Raw genomic sequence first — 21197 nt, 5'->3', positions numbered from 1 at the left:
ACATCAGACATGGAGCCTACTTTAATAAGTAAATAAATAAATAAATGAGGGGCGGGGAGGAAGGGGAAAGAAAACAAACAAACAGACTCTTAATTATAGAGAACTGATGACTACCAGATGGGAAAGGGGTGGGGGGACAGGTACAGGGTGATGTATAGAAGCACTGAATCAGTGTATCATACACCTGAAATTAACGTAATAATGTAAAGTTTATAATCTGTCGTGGAATATAAACAAGGACATAGGGAACAGAATGGTTAGGCACTATGATAAAGTACTGTTAAGCTCAAATCTCAAAGGCCAAATCAAGAAAAACAAACACAATCAAGACAAGGGAGGGAGGGTTTGTGCTGACAGGGAGGGGGCTTAAAAAATTAAAAAGAAAACAAATAGAAAATAAAAATAGAAACACAAGCATTTACTTTTTTCATGTTTATTTCTGACAGAGAGAAAGAGAGAGAGGGAGAGAGAAAGGGAGACAGAGGAGCTGAAGCAGGCTCTGCGCTGAGAGCACAGAGCCCAAGGTAGGACTCAAACTCACAAACCATTAGATGGTGACCTGGGTTGAGCCAAGGTTGAACACTTAACTGACTGAAACACCCAGGTGCCCAGAAATACAATCACTTAAAGTAAATGCCTTACAAGGTGCCTGGGTGGCTCAGTCAGTTGAGCATTTGACTCTTGAACCAGTTCAGGTCATGATATTGCAGTCTTGAGATTGAACTCCCAGTAGGGCTCTGCGATGAGTGTGGAGACTGCTTGAGATTCTCTCGCTCCCTCTCTCTCTCTGCCCTTCCCTCCTTTCCCCTCCCCTTCTCTCTCTCAAAATACATGAAACTTAAAAAAAAAAAATTACTTACATGATTATAGCCCCCAGAACAGTCAAAATTATAACATTAAGAATCAGAAAAGAGAAAAAAAGTAAAAAGTTAAATATTACTTGTTTAAATATATATTTATAATTAAACATCCTTTCCTACTACACTTAAAAGTACTGGAAAAAATTCACAGTATCTATGTGTACCTACAGGGCACCTGGGATGAGTTTAAATTCCTGCTTAACAAATAAATCTCAATGTAGGTTTCCTTTAAACAAAAAATTTTACAGCCAAAAATAAGCTGCCATAATCATTACAACTGTGATAATGTTTTTAAATAAAAATCAGGTTATCAACCATAGCAGAGCCTATAGGAAGACTGTAGCTCTGTAGCTCCTGTGTGGCTCGGTCGGTTAAGTGTCTGACTTTGGCTCAGGTCATGATCTAGCAGTTTGTGGGTTCGAGCCCTGCGTCAAGTTCTGTGCTGACAGCTCAGAGCCTGGAGCCTGCTTCAGATTCTGTGTCTCCCTCTCTCTCTGCCCACCCCACCCCTCACTTGTGCTGTGTCTCTCTCAAAAATGAAAAAATTAAAAAATAAACATTAAAAAAAGTTTTAAAAAATGTAGCTCTATATAATCCCAGTGACTCCAAATTCAGTTTTCACATAATGCTCTCTCCTTTTACAACTGTCTTGAAATAGTAAACAACAAATCTGTTTAAATTTTTAAATAGCATCTTACTTGCTTTCAAAAATAGTGAATCCAAAAAAAGGAAAAAAAGTTAATTCACTGCTTCTAGTGGCAGGGTCTAGGGATAGGGCAGTGGCAAGAAGAAGCCCCTGAAGCAGCTAGAAGAGGTAAAGTGAAGGCCATGGGGGAAGTGAAGGCCATGGGGGATGGCCACAGGAGGAATGGAGAAATCTAGCAAAAAGTAAGCAGTTTCTTCTGTCTCCATCAGGAGATGGTGATCCTTACTGCTGTTTAAAACATCTGCATTCTCTGCCATAAAATCTGTTGCCACCAATAGGTAGAAAGAAGTGTTGTGTTGGAGCCTTCCGTACATTCAAGAATAAACTTTGGAAAAAAAAGAAAAAAAGAAACAACATACAGTGGGGGCTCATCTCTTTATTTCTTGTTACTCAGCTATTTCTACCTTACTCTGAGGTCAGAGCAAACCCAACCTAGAATCCTGCCAGTCTGTTCTTCAGTCTTTTGTTCTCCCTTGAATTCTGTACCACTTACAAATAAACCAACTCATAAAAAAAAAAGAGAGAGAGAGAGAGAGAGAGAAAAGAAAAAATTCACAAAGCAGAATCAGATACTGTCATTTCAGGTGCCATTAGTTTCCTCCAAAACCTAAAACTTCCAATAAGGATTAACAAACCCTAATGCATAAAAGAACTCTCATTTGCTATATATTTAAAGTAACAAAGCTAAAGCTACACAGTATTTTTATTTTGAATAAGTGTGAAGTACTTATCTAGTAAAATTAATGTGAAAATTATATATACTTTTTTAATGTTTATTTATTTTGAGAGACAGAGAGAGAGAAACAGAGAGCAAGTGCATGCGTGAGCAAGGCGGGGAGGAGGGAGAGGGAAGAGGGAAGAGGGAAGAGAGTCCCAAGCAGGCTCCTTGGGCTGTGGTAAAGTTAATCTCACAAACTGAGATCATGACCTGAGCTGATAATCAAGAGTCAGAAATTTAACCCACTGAGCCACCCAGGCACCCCTTAAGTTTGCATTTATAATTCATGCACAGCCAATGTATATCACAATCTAGTCAAGAGGAAAAAACAAAAGAACCAAATTCACATTCAGAATAAATGTGATTACAAGAACAACTGTGCAATTCTTATTATTCACAGCAAAGTATTCAACTCATAGGTAAGCAATTTCTGGGATTTGAGGGTCCTTCCATTTTTTTTTTTTTTTTTTTTAATGATCAAAAAGAAACCTCTGAACATGGGACTAAGAAAGATTTTAACTATCTAAGACCATGAAAGAGTTAGCTTTTGGGATCTCAATTTTCTAATTTATAAATTGAGATGTGATCTCTGGTCAAACCTACAAGACGATACAGTTCAACAAAGATAGCCGAGATTAAAGGATTCTTCTGTAAAAGGGAATCTTCTTCATGTGGTTGTTAGCCTCTAGCACCTTCAAAGATTAAGAGCAATTATCATCTAACATCTTTTTGGATAAAGTAAAATTCTATGTATTAAACCCCACTTTTTCCTATGAACATTTGAAAATGTGGAGATTTGTGTCACACTGGGATGCACATATAAATTCACTTTTCCATGTCAATTAAAAATAATCAGTCCTATCTATTCATCCAAATACCAACATGATTATATGTGGCCTCCGAGATATAATTTACAGAGCCTCAACTACTTCAGAGATCATTCTACTTTCCAACTTTACCCCACTTAATCCCCGTGTATCTTCATCAACATCCTTTTATTCATTCTTGTTTCTTAAAATGTTTCTTCTTCATTTGCCTAGACTAATTCCTGAAGCATAGCTACTCCAGCTCTCATGGGAAATTGCTCTGTATCAACTGGCACTATCTTTTCTGAATCTCTTAATACCAGTGAGAGAGGAGTGGAGGAAAGAAAATTAACACATACACACAAGAGAAGAAAGTCACATTGGGTTTCATCTTACAATATACTTCAAATTCAAGTAAGTTAAAAAAAAAAAAATCAAAGGAACTGGTTCCTTTGGCTATTTTGATAACTTTTGGTTCCTTCCTTGATTAAAACTTCAGCTTCTAGTTAAGTACTTAAGATTTGTTTGCTCACTTTTTGGTTAAAGGTTGGGTAAATCACTAACTGGTATAATGGAGCTGCCCCTAAAGCACACAATCTCAGGCTACAATATAATGTCTAAAATGAGCTGACAATTCTATTCTACTTTGTACAAGTACTGGATAAAGAGTAAATGGACATTACAAGAAGGTAGAGTTAGGTTCAAATAATCCAAGAATAACCAGAATAGAGCTACTTCCTAAATAGCCAGTCAATGTAGGTATTTATCTCAGAGACGCAATTCTGCACAATTTAGCAGAAATCTAGTAAAACAGTCTATGTCTAACAACATTTAGGTTGCTCCAACACTACGATTCTAGAAGTCTACTAAACAAGATTCCTACTCCAATACTCACTCCATCCCTCCCTATCTTTAATGATTGAAACCCCATGCATTTATTTGGGCCCAGGTATTGTCCCCCTGAAAACCTTTCCTGATTCAAAAGACTATAACTGTCTTTCCTCTGGATTCTCAAAGTACTTTTTATTAATCATATTGTTCCCTAAATTACTAACTGTGCATTAGTCTTCCTCATCTCTCCTCCACTCTCAAATATTATAATCTGGGCTCTCCCTTAAATATAATTCTCCAGAAAGTCACAATTCTGAAAACTCCAATGACCTTCCTCAGTCTTCCTCTTATCTGCATTACCATTGTTGATAGCCTACTCCTAATGCTTTTAGATTTCTATGATAAGGCAACTTTCCTTCTCATCAAAATGCAGAAGTTCTCAAAGTTCTGTCTTCTAACCTGGCAGTTTCACAATCTAAGGGCTTTAGCTCTCATATCTACCTAAAAGGATAGCTGGTCTCTACCATAAACTCAAATTTTACATTTTTAACCCCCTGCTGAATACCCACATGTGACTTCACAGGTTACTCAATATATGCAACCCTCCCCAGATACACAAAAAACTTTATTTCTGTTAATGGCACCATCTTCTTGGCTCAAATGCTCAGTCCTAAATGATTTTCCTTCTTTAAGCTTCAAACGGTGAAATCCTAACAACTCAAAAGTCTTTTGCAATTTGTCTCATCCTTTCTGCTCCCACTGAATTCACATTCTTTACATCTTCAAGTCTTCCAAGCTTATCACGTGCAGCACACTTTAAATACAAACATCTGCATTCAGTTTGAAGCATAAGGCATTACACAAAAATCCAGCCTGAAATTCATGGTCCTGACCAACTTTTCAAATTTATCTCCCATCTCATTTCTCGCCTCTGTAACAAATTCTGTGTTTGAAGAACACTATGCCACTCCCCATCATTCCCTGAATCTGCGATTTTCATTCTTTAGGCCACTGTCTTACTTCATTCAACATATGCTGGGTGAATAGGTGAGACAACACGCATTCTTTCAATGTTTATTGAATGTCCACTCTACATGTGTCAGAAATTATGCAAGGAAAAACAATGGTGAACATGAAGGACTTCATCCGCTGCTCCAAAGAAATTTACAGTCCAGTGGGAGACAGAAGTCCTAAACACAATTATGTGATAAACGCTACAGCCCCACCACAAAGAATATACCACTTGGAAACTGGAACAGGAAGAAATTGGACATGCAGAAAATGAAGTGAATATTCTAAGCCAAAGCTAAAAGAGAAAACAATTTTTAGGGGATGACTATCTCCTCGAAACCTCATACCACCGAATCTTTCCCCTTTTCAGTCTTCAAAAACCTGTTCAAGATCTCATTCCAATCTCCCTCTAGCTTTCTGAGCTAGGTCCATCAGGCAGGATTAACCATTTCTTTCCCTTAGTATTATGTATCTCTTCTTTAGCTCTTATTAACGCATTTAATCCTAATAATGTGTGTACATGTGTACAGGCACTCCCCTGTATTTGGAAGACTCCTCTGTGCTAATGCTAAGCATAAGCCTGGCAGTGTCATGCTTCCAGGAGATGCTCAAGAGACATCTTTGTAGCATCCACCATAACTGTGCTCATAATACTATTAAAGTATCTGTTCTGATACTAAAGTATCTGTTTAAAAGCATCTGTTCTGATACTAAAGACCTCTTAAAAAAAGAGCAGCAACCTACTAAAATACAAAGATATTTCAATAGCTAATGAATAAAACTATAGACAAATGTCAGCGAATAGATTAAACAAAATCATTAAGCATGCAATTTTAAGCTATCTTTAAAGTTAACCAACCACCTATGCTCCTGTGCGTATTTATACGTAAATGTACAGGTGTACAGTCACCTACATGAACGCATGCTACTCCTGTAATAATGAAGTTAGAGTGTTTTGATATTAAAAGGTCATCAAATACAGCATAGCAGTTTGGGCACAAATACTTTTAAGAACTTTTAAACTTTAAAATCAGAACTTAAGGCTCTAATTTTAGAACTTTAAGAGACCCACACAATATAGTCCTTTCAAAGGTACCAAAGTAATTTTATCTTTTCAATAAAAAGATTTAGGGACAATCTGACATCCACACATTAAAAACAAAAGGGGGGCACTTGGTGGCTCAGTTGGTTAAGGGTTGGAGTTCAGCTCAGGTCATGATTTCACAATTTGTGAGACTGAGTCCCTATCGGGCTCCATGCTAACAGTGTAGAGCCTACTTGGGATTCTCTCTCTGTCCCTCTCTCTGCCCTTTCATGTGCTCGTGTGCTCTCAATATAAATAAACTTTAAAAACATAAATGAACAAAAGGAAGTCTGCCTCATACTTTCTCACCTGCATATAAAAATCATCTTGATGGACCACAGACCTAAACGTAAAACCTAAAACTTTAGGCTTCTAGAAGAAAACTTTTAGGGGTGCCTGGGTGGCTCAGTCAGTTGAGTGTCCAACTTCGGCCCAGGTCATGATCTCACAGATCATGAGTTCGAGCCCCTGCATCGGGCTCTCGGCTGTCAGCACAGAGCCTGATTTGGATCCTCTGTCCCCCCTCTCTGCCCCTCCACTTGCCCCAAACGTGCATGCTCTCTAAAATAATAAACATTTTGAAATATATACTATTTTTGGGGCACCTGGGTGGCTCAGTCAGTTAGGTGTCTGACTTTGGCTCAGGTCATGATCTCGCAGTCTGTGAGTTCAAGCCCCACATCAGGCTCTGTGCTGACAGCTCAGAGCCTGGAGCCTGTTTCAGATTCTGTGTCTTCCTCTCTATCTGACCCTCCCCCATTCATACTCTGTCTCAAAAATAAATAAACGTTAAAAAATTAAAAAAATAAAATAAAAAAATAAAAATATATACTATTTTTAAAAAGAAAACTTTTGTAACCTTAGGTTAAATAAAGTAGGTAAGACACAAAAAGAATTATTAAAAAAACCTGACAAATTGGACCTCCATCAAAATGTAAAACTTCTCATTTAGAATCATCACTTAGAAAATAAAGACAAACCACAGTCTGAAATGATAAAGGACTTGTATCCAGAAAAAAATAGATTTCTCATAACTTAAAAAAAAACACCATTATTGAAAGCTAAACAAGTTAGTATTACAGAATTCTATTGACAGGACATTCTGCAAAATGCAAAACTACAGGGTTAAACCTATCAGACTGAAGATACAAAGGACTATAAAGAAACAGGAGATAACTTCTGGTGAAGGGAATATCTTGGATCTTGACCATGGTAGTGGTTTCATAACTATATGTCTGTCTAAAGTCATTAAACTGCACATGAAGAATAGTCTCTACTGTTGGTAAATTATTCCTCAAATTTTAAATTTGGCAATACAATTATGCTTCAGTATGTCAATTATTTCACGAACTTTCACGGAAAATCCCTCAACACAATGTAGGGGAACCACGATATCCTGAAATTGAGAACATTCCACAGTTCAAAAAAAAGGGCAATTTATTCAAAGTTGGTATCTTCCACCTATAAAATTAACAAAAATGAAAATGATTGGTAATATCCAGTACTGTTAAGGGGTGTGGGGAAAATGGGCTCTTACACAGTGTTAGTGAAAATAAACATTTTTACAACCTTTAGGAGATGTAATTTTGCAGTTTTAATCAATTAAAAATGAACATATATAACCACTAATGTCATTTCTAAGACACATTACAAAGAAATACACAATTGAACAAAGATGTATATTTAACGCTGTTCATTGCCACTAAAGAAAATCAAGCAGGCTAGGGGCGCCTGGGTGCCTCAGTCAGTTAAGCATCGGGATTTTAGCTCAGGTCATGATCTTGCAGCAGTTCAGGAATTCAAAGCTCACATCTGGCTCTGCACTGACAGAGCAGAGCCTGTTTGATATTCTCTGTCTCCCTCTCTCTCTGCCCCTCCCCCGCTCTCATTTTTTCTTTCTCTCAAAATAAGACTTTTTAAACTAAATAAACAAATAAACAAACAAATAAATAAATAAATAAATAAATAAAGCAGTCTAAATTCCATCAAGAGGTAAATGGAGGCACCTAAATGGCTCACTCGGTTAAGCATCTGACTTCAGCCCAGACCATTCTCATGGTTTGTGAGTTTGAGTCCCTCATCGAGCTCTGTGCTGACAGCCCAGAGCCTGGATGGAGGCTGCTTCTGATTCTGCGTCTCCCTGTCTCTCTGCCCCTGCCCTGCCCACGCTCTGTCTCTCTCTCAAAAACAAAAAAACAATTAAATGGAAAGCTATAAAATACAAAATTATGCACTGATTTAAAGTAAAATAGGAGAGGGATGCCTGGGTGGTCTCTCCCTCTCTCTCTGTCCCTCCCCACTCTCTCTCAAAAATAAATAAGCTTAAAAAAAAAAGTAAAATAGGGGCGGATAGGAAAGTATAAATGTGGGCAAGAAAGACCGTCTGCAAAAGTAATAACCAAATTGTAGAATAATGTTACAAACCCCATCTTTGGAAAAAAGCATGATAAAAACATACAAATGGGTTATGGGTCTACAAGAAAAAGAATGTAAGCTACGTACCCATTCTTAACACCACTAGTAAGACATTAAATTAAGACATTAAAATTTTCACTTAGTTTCTGATAACTTTCTAACAGATACATGTTACTGGTTACAAAATAGGACTCTAGGGGTGCCTTGCTGGCTCAGTCAGTAGAGCAAGCAACATCCTAATCTTGGGGTCTTAAGTTTGAGCCCCACACTGGGTGTAGAGAGTACTAAAAAAATAAGCTTAAGAAAAAAAAGAAAGAAAAAAGAAAACACGGCTCTAGAATAAAGGCCAAAAGTGTGTGAATACACTTACCACTACTAGTAAAACAAAAAGGCAATCTCTGACATTATGCGTACATTAGTGACAATTTATGAAGTTTAAGTGTGCTTAAATATCACCAACTAATTGAAGATAGGCTTCAGGAGATGGAGATGGAGATGGAGATGGAAGAAACAGACTAATACCATGTTGGAATTAAAATTGAGCAACCAGGGGTGCCTGGGTGGCTCGGGTCATGATCCCGGGATTCATGGGTTCAAGCCCTGCGTCTGGCTCTGTGCTTTAAGTTTGGAGGCTGGAGACCGCTTTGGATTCTGTGTCTCTCTGTCCCCTTCCCCGTTCATTCTGTCTCTCTCAAAAATAAACATTAAAACTTAAAAAATAAAATAAAATAAAATAGAGCAGCTACATACTGAAAGACTAGTAAAGAACTTACTGCCTAGGATCCTAAGCAGCACCCTCTAACATCAAGGTTTCCAAAAGGTGATTTATAAAACATTTGCTATGCTTACCTGATAGAATAAACTGAACCCCAACTATAATATAAAAAACATCAATTCATGTGCAGTCATTAAAATACTTTCAAAGACAATAAAACCACCAAAGAAAACACACTGAACACAATTCAAAACTTACAAGGCCTGATTTCAACAATGTAAAGGCTATGCATGCACCTGGACAAGAAAATGAAATTAATTTTTCAGATCTACTATAGCAAAATAGTTATCAGAGCAGATTACAATAGAAAAGACAAGGGAGACACTGTATGGCTCAGTCCTTTAAGTGTCTGACTCTTGATTTAGCCTCAGGTCTCAATCTCACGGTTTATAGGGCTAGGATGGAGCCCCGCTTGGGATTCTCTCTCCCTTTCTTTCTGCTCTTTCCCCACTCACAATTCTCTCTTAAAATACATAACTTAAAAAAAAAAAAAAAAGGCCCCAAGCAAAATAATTTTGTATTCCAACAGTTCTCTTTAATCTCAGGGATCTCTGAAATGGCATCTCCATTCTTATTAAAGCAACGTCTCCATTATCCATACGGTGATAGATCTACATATAATCATAACATCTAACTATAACTATTAGCTTCAAACACCTGCCAGCAACCACCACAGTATATAAACATCAAAACACACAATCAAAACTTCACTCTTTGAGGAGCCCGGAGTGTCCTTACCACAATTTATAAAAAGTGGTAACTGCCCAAGTTCTGGCGGGGAGATTTCACTCACTGCAAATTACAGACATGAAATTCCATGTCACATTTGGTGGCTATTTCAATGCTTGGAGAAAAAAATAACGCAAATGAAAACTGCTAAGAAGTTGAGCTATGTCATCTTATTTAAAAAATAATCAGGAAACTCAAAGAAAATGACAATTACAAAAATTTTTTTAACCTACAAAAAATATTTTTTCAGCCTACTGTAAAGTTATATGTACTGTATCTTGATTCCTATAAAAGTAATAAGATCTCTAGTAACAGGATGCAATTCTTTACCAGAAAGAAACTATGCTACCAAAGGCTATGTCTATGCTAGAACATAGCTAATCTTTACTGGGTACTGAACTACCTTTCCCCAGTAGTCAGGCCTAACCCCTTTGTCACTGAGCCATGGACTATTCCCATTCTCAACACTTAATCACATATTAAAACTGGAACTTCTGAAACTCCAGGTGACTTTACCAAAACAGCAATGAATCTTTTTTTTTAAAGATTTTTTTTTAAAATTTTTAAGTAATCTCTACATCCAACGGGGGGCTGGAACTCACAACCCTAAAATCAAGAGTGGCATGTTCTAGGGGCGCCTGGGTGGCTCAGTTAGGCATCCGACTCTTGATTGGGCTCAGGTCATGATCGATCTCATGATCTCACTGTTCATGAGTTCGAACCCTGCACCAGGCTCTGAGCTGACAGTGGGGAGCCTGCTTGGGATTTCTCTCTCCTTCCCCAACTCATGCTCTCTCTCTCTCTCTCTCTCTCTCAAAAATAAATAAACTTAAAAAAAAAATTGAAAGAGTGGCAAGTTCTACTGACTGAGCCAGTCAGTCACCCCAACAATGAACACCTCTTTAGAGCAGAAATCTTCAATTTGTTGTAGCAGACCATAAAATGAAAGCATCACAAACAAGATCAAGTACCAGTGGCAGAAATAAATAAAAGGTAGTTGTAGATTCAGCCTGTCCTCAGGCCCCAAAAGTAAGGAGGCAAAACTTAAAGTTCAGAAACTCTTGAAAGTGACCAAGTATTATGCTGTCTCTGCACCTCCCCCACTCGCATTGTCTCTCTCTCTCAAAAATAATAAACACTAAAAACAAATTTAAAAAAAAGGCGGGGGCGGGGGGTTGCCTGGGTGGCTCAGTCGGTTAAGCATCTGACTCTTGGTTTCAGCTCCAGTCATGATTCTCATGGATTGGTGAGATCAAGCCCGGCATCAGACAGAGCAGAGAGCAGAGTCCTCTTGGGATTCTCTCTGTACCTCTCCCCTCAAAAATCAAAAACAAAAACAAAAAAACAACAAAAAATGGTAAATGAAAAAGAACAGCTAAATGAAAAAGAACAGCTACAAATGCAAAAATATAAAAAAATACTTTTTAAGTCAAACTGTTACCTTATTTGGTACCGTTGGAAGGAGCTAAGAAACAGAAGACAGTAACAAAAGACAAAAAACCCAGGAGTCATCCCAAAATACCCACAATGCTGTACCAAAATAAGGTAAAATACCTAGAAATTAAAAGATGTGAATAAGCTGAGGCACAGCCATCAAGAAACTGATTCTACTCCTTCTGAAGCCAGTCCAGAGTTCTGGGCGAAGAATCAATTTGTCTTAGCAGCTCTTAATCAAGTGTCCATCACTGCAGAGTAATGTAACCAAGCCATGTTTGCTGATGAAATTCTACTGAATTTAAATTCAGAAGCAACCCTCAAGTTGTACCTATCAAACCCAGCCTTTAGAAGGGATCACTCGTGGGGTGCCTGGGTGGCTCAGTCGGTTAAGCATCTGACTTTGGTTCAGGTCATGATCTCACAAGTCCTGAGTTCGAGCCCCACATCAGGCTCTGTGCTGACAGATCAGAGCCTGGAGCCTGTTTCGGATCCTCTGTCTGTCTGTCTCTCTCTCTCTCTCTCAAAAACAAATAAACATTAAAAAACAATTTAAAATAAAGGGGCGGGGGTCATTCCCTGCCTCCATATCAACTCAGTGTAAAATGTGGGGGAAAAGTCTTAAAGAAACCTAAGAATGAACTTTCAATCCTTAAAAAAAGTTTTTATTTTTTTAAAAACTTTTTTTAATGTTTGTTTATTTTGAGAGAGTGTGTGTTTGAGGGGGGAGAGGCAGTGAGAGAGGGAGAGAGAATCCCAAGCAGGCTCCTGTTGTCATGACCTGAGCAGAAATCAAAGAGTTGGATGTTTAACCAACTGGGCCACTCAGGCGCCCCAGGAATCTTCGATTCTGATAACGGGGAATCAACAGGAATAATTCTTCACAATAAGGAAACTGTTAAGAATCTAAACACACAATTAGTTATTTACAGATTTTCAACAACTGCTATCAAAATTTTCATTTTTGATTTCTCATAAGTAAAATATGGGCAATTATTTCCTGCTACCAACAGTGCCAATATTACTGAAACTCAAGAATTGGCTGCTCAGCTACTACTGAACACTCATTTAGGCTACCAAATTAAGACTTATTTTCTTCTTTCTTCTACTTCTGATCCCTAAGAACCCCACAAGTATTCTGATTCTCTTCACTCTTAACACTTCTTCACCACTAATATTTCAACCCCAAATATTAAAAAACCTGAACCATAACAGTTCTTAATAAGCAATCCATTTGAGGTCCTTATCCTCCCTACAATCCCAATAGCCTTTCAGAATTAAACAGCCTCTAGAGATTGTTATAACATAGGGACACACATGACTAATCCTAAAAATTTCAGAAAGCAGGAGGTACTATCACCAAAGAAACTACACATAATCCAGTTCTAAATTCAAACTAATCATACCATCTATCTTTTAAGACCAAGAATTTTGGACATCAAAATAACATTGGATACTAAAAGGGCTAAATGTTTACTTAGAAACTTTGTTCACATGTCTAAGGCTATATTAACTGCCAAATATGGAGCTAGACAAGGAATTCCCATCTTCTTTCCCTCTAACATACAGGGCTCCCTAATTGCGGTTTATGGTTCAGAGATCCAGGTACAGGAAATGCTCACATTTGGAGGACTAACACGGTGTGTGGAGCCTTGAACCTAAAAACCAGTATTTTAACCCAATTTGAAACCATAACAATTATATTGGGGGGGGGGGGGTCAACTTTACTATCGCTCCAGCTTCCGTGCACGAGTTTTGTTGTTTTTTTTAAAGGGAGCAAAAGCACCTACCGTCGGAAAAAAAAAAATCTGTTAAGAAATTAGGTATGCGTTGGGGGGGAGGGGAATTGATCTATGCGGAAAACTGTAGATGCAAATCTATATTCGCTCCAAATCGGCACAGAGCCATCTTAAGAAATCCGCTTTTAAAGACGCAGATAAAATTCAATCAGATTCAACTAACAAAAATCAACACAATATAGGGAAGCTTATGTTTCTCTCCTAGACTATCCTTCCCGCCCCCCGCCCAAAAGTGGGGGAAGAGGAAGAAACCCATTCCTCAAAGCACTCAAACACCTTTTCTACTCCTGGATCAATAAAGGATTGTCTGCATAAAAAGAGTAGGAAGAAAGTGCACGTTACATATATGTATGTACGTATGTATGTGTATATATATATATATATATATATATATATATATATATATATATATATATATATATATATAAACCGGGTTTCTGAACACGTTGGGGATAAACCCAAGGTGCGGGGTGAGGGGAGGAGAGTCAAAGACCGCGGAACACTAGATACTGGGTAAGCAAAGCGGCGGCTGCTTTCAAACCCGGATTCTGTTTCGGTGCACAGAAATGGTGCCCGCAGGCCGCTACTTTCGCATCTGCGTCGCTTCTGCCTCCGCCGACACAGCCTCTTTTCCCCTCCCCCACGGGCGGGGCGGCGACGGCCTCCCCGCTCCCCTGAAACCGGGAATAAGAGACGCAAACGACTCGAAGACAAGGCTGGTGGGCTCCCCACCCTAAAACATCCTCTCCAGAAAGCCCACTCCTCCACGTCCCGAATTGAGCCTCCACCAGCGCGCCTTTGGGAGCTGCTGCGTCCCCTTTCCCAGCTCGCCACCTCATCTCCAACAAATCCGGGCCCCACCTGTGCCCGCGGAGCCCTCCGTCCACACAACGCACGCCAGTCACCTCCCTTCTCACGCGGCCTCCTATCCCTCACCTGCGAGGAAAGGCTCGGCTTCTTCCACGCACACACGGCAGCGTAGGCAGCCTGCAAGAACAAGGTCTCTCTCTGCCCCGACACCTCCGACACTGGGGCTCACGCACAGGACGGCTGCCTCGAGCCGCGGCCAGCAAAGGGAATGTCCCCTTCCGACCACCACACTAACCTCCCTTCCCGGCCCCCGTACACACCTCCAACCAACAGCGGCGGCGGGTACGTCGCGCGGAGGTCAACAGGAGAGTCGCCGAGGACCGGCTGCAGTGGCTTCTTCTCGCTCGCCACCCCCTCCCTCCGATAAACCTGAAGCCTCGGAAGCCGGAGAGTCGCGAGCTCGCTTCCCTTACAGCCACCTCTTCCCGGGCGCCAGGCGCTGCGGCGAGCGACAAGGAACACGGACGTCCCGCCCCCTTTGCCGCCGCCCCCTCTTATTGTTTTACCCCTGCCGAAAGGGCTGGGGAACCCCCCAGCACGACTTCAGCCAATCACGCATCTCCTTCGCGAGCAGGACCCAACCTTCTCGCGTTTCTCTGCGGAGCACGCGCAGAACGCCGCCGCGCTCACGTACTCTCGCGCCCAGAAAGCCGGGGAACCGGAACCGGCCTGAAGCCGGGGCGAGAGTCCGCTGATTTGACGTCACAAGGAGGCTGCCTTTCTACTGCCCTAAGGCTCTGGCCTCTCCGCCCTTCTGAATCGCACCCGAACACGAACCCGGTTGGCTGCTGCGCTGTGTCTTTTGCGCCGTTTTTTGGAGACCGATATTTCTAGTCCCTTTTGATTATTAATGTTAAAAGAGAAGGAATTTAGTAATTTTCTCTTTTAACTAGGTGTCTGCAGGTTGCTGCTCTAGACAAACATAAAATGCAGCCAGTGGTTTCAGCTATTTGTACCCTAAATTCACCTACATTATTAACCCATCCTAGGAAATGGAGATTTAAAACTCCACCGAGAAGGTCAAATTCAGCCTAACAACCCAAAGCAAAATACGTTCTGGGGCCTACTAGGTGTTAGGCCCAGGGATATAGAAAAATATGCTGTGGCCTGCACAGAGTGGAAAATAATCTATTTCTTTGTGTGCCTGTTATGTATTTAGGTGTTGCTAAATACATAATAAGGGTGTTACATACTAAGGCCTCTAAAAAGGCTGAAATCTCAGGAGATAGCAGGATTACAGCCCTGTCCTAGATCTAGGCCCAGACTTGGCCCCAGGGCGTAGCTGGGACAACACTAGACACTGACTCTAGTGACCTTGATTCATGGGGAAAGCCAAATCTCCTTACAGTCAAGGAAGCCACTTTGCACCTTGGTTCTGGCGATGTTTCTCAAAGACTATGGAGACAGCAGAAGAATTTTGGAAGGAAGAGCTGAGGAAATGGCAAAAGAAATGAAATCGCAAATAGAAAAGGAAAGAATACACTTATTACACGCCCATGTACCAAACGTAAGCGGGCATAGACCTTTCATTAGTTTTCTTAATCCTTTAAGAGCAATTTTAAAGTATTTTCCACATGTGCAAACTGAGGTTTCTGGAGGCAGTGCCAACATCTGAATCTCCAAAAACTACATTGTTTTTACCTTAGTTTGCCTAATCATTTTGTTACATGAAAAATATTTGAGCAGATTGTAACTTTTGTGAAATGAACTTTTACTTTTTTTGTTGTTCCTTTAAAGCATAATATATTACATGCAGATTACCCTTTAAATCTAATACTTCTGTACCAAGCACTCTTCAAATTCCTTTTTGTAATTGTTTAGGCGTAACAATAACCCTATAGAGTAGTTATTATTTTTATGCCCATTTTACAAATGAGGAAGCTGAAGTTTAGAGAGATCAAATTAAGGTCATACAGCTACTGTTGGAGCTGGGATTCAAACACAGTCTGCCATCACACTCCAAGCCCTTAATCACAAGCTATGGAATGCGCTCACTGTATTAACTGCCATGATTTACACTTATCTCCTGTACTGCTGATTGACATTTCGATTGTTTCCAGTTTGGGGTTCTTATGCATAACCACTATTACTCTTCAAGATAATGTATCCTGATGCACAGGTACAAAGGTTTCCCTAGGGGAATGGTTCTCAGAAATTAACATACATCAGAATCACCTGGAGAGCTTGTTAAAACAAGATTGCTGAGCCCCCAAGCTCAGGATTTTTGATTCAACAAGTTTGTGTTGAGGCCTGAGAATTTACATTTCTAACAAGCTCCCAGGTGATGCTGTTGCTGTGTAGTAACCACACTTTAAAAACCACTGAACTGGGACGCCTGGGTGGCTCAGTTGGCTGAGCGTCCGGCTTCAGCTCAGGTCATGACCTCACGGTTTGGGAGTTCGAGCCCTGCGTCGGGCTCTGTGCTGACAGCTCGGAGCCTGAAGCCTGTTTCGGATTGTGTGTCTTTCTCTCTGCTCTTCCCCTGCTCATTCTCTGTCTTTCAAAATAAATAAACATTAAAAAAAAACTAATAGACTCTATACTTTAAAAAAATAAATAAATAAAAATAAAAACCACTAAACTAAAGCACGGGCTGGGAAACTTACACTATAAAGGGCCAGATAGTAAATATTTTAAGTTTTGGGGCCAAAAATGGTCTGTTACATATCCCACCCCACCCCCTTTTTTAATCCTTTAAATATGTAAGAAACATGCTGAGCTCTAGGGCTATCCAAAAACAGGCCCCAGGCACCCCCTGCTCTAGGGTAAATATTCAGCTATCTTTAATTTTAGTAAAAAACCCTAAACTGTTTTCTAAATGGTGATTTTAACTTCTAAGGATCTCTCAAGTCTGTGCCCTTTGAATGCCTCTCCATACTTATAGCCTCTGCTCGGGTTCAGGCCCCTTTCATCTTTCCAGAATGATTGCACTAGCCTTCTAATGTCCCTGCCCTTTAAATACAACCTCCATGAAACACCCCCTCCCTGAATAGACTATAAGGCAGGGAGACCAGTATGAATTGCATTCATTCAGTGGCTCCGACCAAAAATGTTTGTCACCCTTGACTCTCTCACACCACACAGCCAATCATCAATAAACTTATTCCCTCTACCTTCAATATTTAATCTGGATTAAACACTTCTCATCCCTATTACTGCTATTATAGTCCAGGCCACTACTGCCTACTGAAACAGCCTTCCAACTTGGTCTTGGTGCTTCCATTCTTACCCTACTACAGTCTAGTCTCACAGGCACAACAACCAGATCCTTTATAGCTGTCAATCAGATGACATTTTCAAAATTTTCCTTCCAAAGGCAACCCAATAAAATTTCACGTCCTGTCTGGCCTACAAGGTCTACCTGATTTAGTCCTTATGTTACTTCTGCCTCTTTTCTTGCCACTTTTTCTCTTACACACTCTACTCTTCCTTTGACACATCAGCCATATATCCTGTCACAGGGTGGACCTTGGATTCGAACCTTTATCAAGTTTGTGAAAGGGGTGCCTGGGTGGCTCACTTGGTTAAGTATCTGACTCTTGATCTCAGCTCAGGTCTTGATCTCAAGGTCATGAGTTCAAGCCCTCTGTTGGGCTCCTCACTGGGCGGGAAGCCTACTTAAAAACAAAAAACATCTGGGAAAAAGCAAAGTAAATTACATCTACTGATTTCTCCCAAAGTACTCTTACTGAAATAACTCACTTAAGCATCCTAAAGGTGAGTTAGGTAGGATTTTCCCTTACAGAAACTATCCTTAGAATTTCAATTAACCTAACACCCGCTTAAACAGTCTACAAGTTTATCTCAGCTGTGTTCTATTGTTATTTTGTATACTTTATATATTCTATAGTTCCTAGATTCTCTAGATTTATTTATTTTTAATAAATAGAAATACAATGGTAATCTACAGATTGTCCTGGAGGAGTCCACCCTTTAAGACTCCTGGGATTCATTCATTCAGCAGCCACCATTGATTGTCAATGTATCAAGCAGAGCACTAGGCTCAGAATGAGGCAAAAATAATTGAAATATAGTGTCTTCAGAGAACTGGGAGAGAGGAAGAGAGGAAGAGAGGGAAAGAAAAGACAGAGAACAAGAAGAGGAAAGAAAAATAGAAAAAGGGAGAGAGACACAGAAAAAAGGGAGACAGAAAGGCAGTAGGGAGAAAATGACAGTAGAGGGTACTGTTAAGTGATACTGCACAGGGATACTGAACAGCATTTTTCACTTCTTCACAACACTGAATATTTCAATTTATAATTCAATATCTGATATTTCCCCTCTTGTATACATGCACCCTGTATGTTCCATGGGGGAAGAACTCATGTTTGCCTCTCTAATCTAGCACCTGGCACTGGCTGAATAAAAGTGCCCCTGTAAGAGCTTCCATGAATTGACTAAGTGACCATTTGAGAGCAGAGGGAGGACACAACAGTCTTTCTCCTGGACTCCTACTATTTGTGGTGTTTTTGCCTTTTTAAAAAATGTTTTCATTTATTTTTGAGAGAGCGTGTGCGCACACACACGCACGGGGCAGGGGCAGAAAGAGAGGCAGGCTCTGTGCTGACAGCAGAGAGCCTGATGTGGGGCTTGAACTCACTAACCAGGAAATCATGACCTGAGCTGAAGTCGGACACTCGACCAGCTGAGCCACCCAGGTGCCCCCTTAAAAAAAATCTTTAAAGAAAAATAGAGGGAGAGAAAGATGGAGAGAAATGGGATCATAATTAAACACTGTTTTGCAGGACACTACTTTTTATCTTGATAGTATAACTTAGGCATCCTTTTATATTAGTACATGGGTCTGCTTCATGTTTTGTTTTCCAGTGATTACATAGGTGAGGAATGACTTTTTAAGCTTAGAGGCAATAGAATCAATTATAAAGAAAATTATGAGAATATAACCAAAATAAATACAAGCTATGTACCTGCACACTTCTGTCACAAATTTGAGTCAAAGGACTAACAAACCTGGTAAGAAATCAACATGAAAACCTAATCAACAAAAATGCAAAGGATTTCCAATTTATAGAAAAAAAGTACATAGTGTTAAGCACATATAAAGAGCTGTTAAAATAAAACAATGGCAAATCATAAATAAGTGTAAATATTTGTAAGTGAAAACACCTAAGACGCAAAACCAAGCCCCTTTGTATATTTTTGTTGCAAGTAAATATTAATTCAACCTTTTAAAAAAGCAATTTGGCAAGACATATCAAAACCTTTAAAATGTTTGCACTTTTTAAGCCAATAATTCCATTTCTATGTATTTATCCCTCTTAGGATATGCACCAAGAAGTTCATAGTGGGAGCACCTGGCTGGCTCAGTTGGTGATGCACGCAACTCTTGATGTCGAGGTTATGAGTTCAAGACCTACACTGTGTGTAGGTAGAGATTACTTAAAAATAAAATCTTGAAAAATATCATTGTGATATTATTTGTTTTCATCATTTAGAAACTGGAGGCATCTTAAAAATAAATTTAAAAAATAAATTAAGAAAAAAGAGGCATCTTAAATATCCAGAAGTGAATGGTTAAATAATTCACATATTCCTGACAAATCTATGTCTAAACTGTAAGTTTCAGTACTCAAAAATGTATTTTTATGTTACATATTTATGTTTCAATCTTAAGCCAAACATTTGTGATGCAATCTTAAATAAAAAATATGGTACTCAATTTGCTATTAAGTAGGAACATGTTTCATGCTTTTGGTCAGCTTAATGTTTTTCTGTACCTCCTACTCTTCTATAGTCATATGTTAATTTCACAATAAAAAAACATTAGTAAACAGTGAAGGCATTGCCTTAGTACCTACGGGATGGTATTAATTTTTCATCCTCTCAGCTCTCCCTTCCCTCTCATAACATATCCATAAATAATTTACATCATCTGACCAGAAATACAGGTGGTATAACAAAAGATGTAGATGGTAAAACAAAAGAAATGAATAAAGAAGAAATTAGGGGCACTTGGGTGACTCAAGTCTGTTGAGCCTCCCATCTCTTGATTTCGGCTCAGGTCATCATCCCAAGGTTGTGGGATTTAGCCCTGTGTCAGGCTCTGCACTGAGTGTGAGGCCTGCTTGAGATTCTTTCTCTCTCTCTCTCTCTCTCTTCCTCCCTCTGCCCCTCCCCCACTCATGATCTCTCTCATTCTCTCTAAAAAATAAAAAGAAGAAATCAGACAAATCAGACAAAAATCTATCAATTGACGTTGGTGAAGAAAAGATGCTGCCAGACCTATGGGATGACTCTGATACATTTTTTCCTATCCAAAAAAAAAAAAAAAAAGCAGGGGGGACAACTGGCTGGCGCGGTAGGTTGAGCCTGAGATTCTTGATCTCAGGATTACAAATTTGGGCTCCACATTGGGTGCACAGATTATTTTAAAATATAATCTTTAAAAAAAAAGAAGGAAAGGAAAGAGAATCAGATCCAATCATTATTAGCAGGTGAATTTCTAAAAAAAGTAAAATTACTAGAATTAGAGTAACTCATTCCTGTTTTTATTACACTTCAGCATAAAATACTTGTCTGTCATTTTAATTTACTGTGCTTTTCCTTTGAACCTTCTTATTTGACCATTTTCAACCTAACTGGATCTTAAAAGACCAACCAACCCCATTATCACAATTTTGCTGATGAAGTAGGTGTGTAAGGGATGACTTTTCATGCATGTTTAAAGGCTACACATCCCCACAGAGGTAGGGTTTACGTAGGACCCCAAAATACGAAGACTAGGCATTAGGGGTCAAATCCAAATCCTGAAAGGATACTTGTTTTTCTTGGAAAGTATTGTTACTCATCACGATTTTAGCCTTCCAACACTTACATAACATTTAACCTTCTGAGACTGGCATACCAAATGTCTTGGACTGGCTACCAATTCGGTAAGGATCATGATGCCAGCAACGTGGTCTGGGCTTTGCAATCAGGCTGCCTGGATTTGTGTGCTCACTTCACCTCATCACTTATTAGGTATATTACCTACGTATATTACTTTAGGCAGGATGCTTCACTTTTCTGTGCTTCAGGGTTTCTCATCTGTAAAATGGGAACAATAATATTTATTTACCTTATTAGAGCACTGTGAAGATTAGATGGGCTAATTAGATGGGTGCCGTGCCTGGCACATGGGTAAATGCTCAATAAACAT

At 39.5% G+C, this 21197-nt stretch overlaps 1 protein-coding gene across 5 annotated transcripts in view; it reads right to left on the bottom strand.

Annotated features, from left to right (window-relative positions):
- Positions 1-21197, bottom strand: part of G3BP2 (G3BP stress granule assembly factor 2) — a 78682-nt gene that overhangs the window by 19152 nt on the left and 38333 nt on the right. For 2 of the 5 annotated variants that reach the window (XM_027058445.2, XM_027058451.2), the window contains exon 1: positions 14299-14433. The exons of 2 other annotated variants lie outside the window; for them this stretch is intronic. The gene's annotated coding sequence lies outside the window, so the exon portion shown is untranslated. Of the gene's footprint in view, positions 1-14104; positions 14241-14298; positions 14434-21197 lie in introns of those variants that run through there. One more of the 5 variants, XM_053217245.1, reaches the window with a different exon arrangement.

Source organism: Acinonyx jubatus, chromosome B1 (genome assembly GCF_027475565.1).
Source record: "Acinonyx jubatus isolate Ajub_Pintada_27869175 chromosome B1, VMU_Ajub_asm_v1.0, whole genome shotgun sequence".
NCBI classification, from domain to species: Eukaryota; Metazoa; Chordata; class Mammalia; order Carnivora; family Felidae; genus Acinonyx; species Acinonyx jubatus.
The sequence above is the reverse complement of the archived record's forward strand: the minus strand, read 5'-3'. Positions and strand labels throughout refer to the sequence as shown.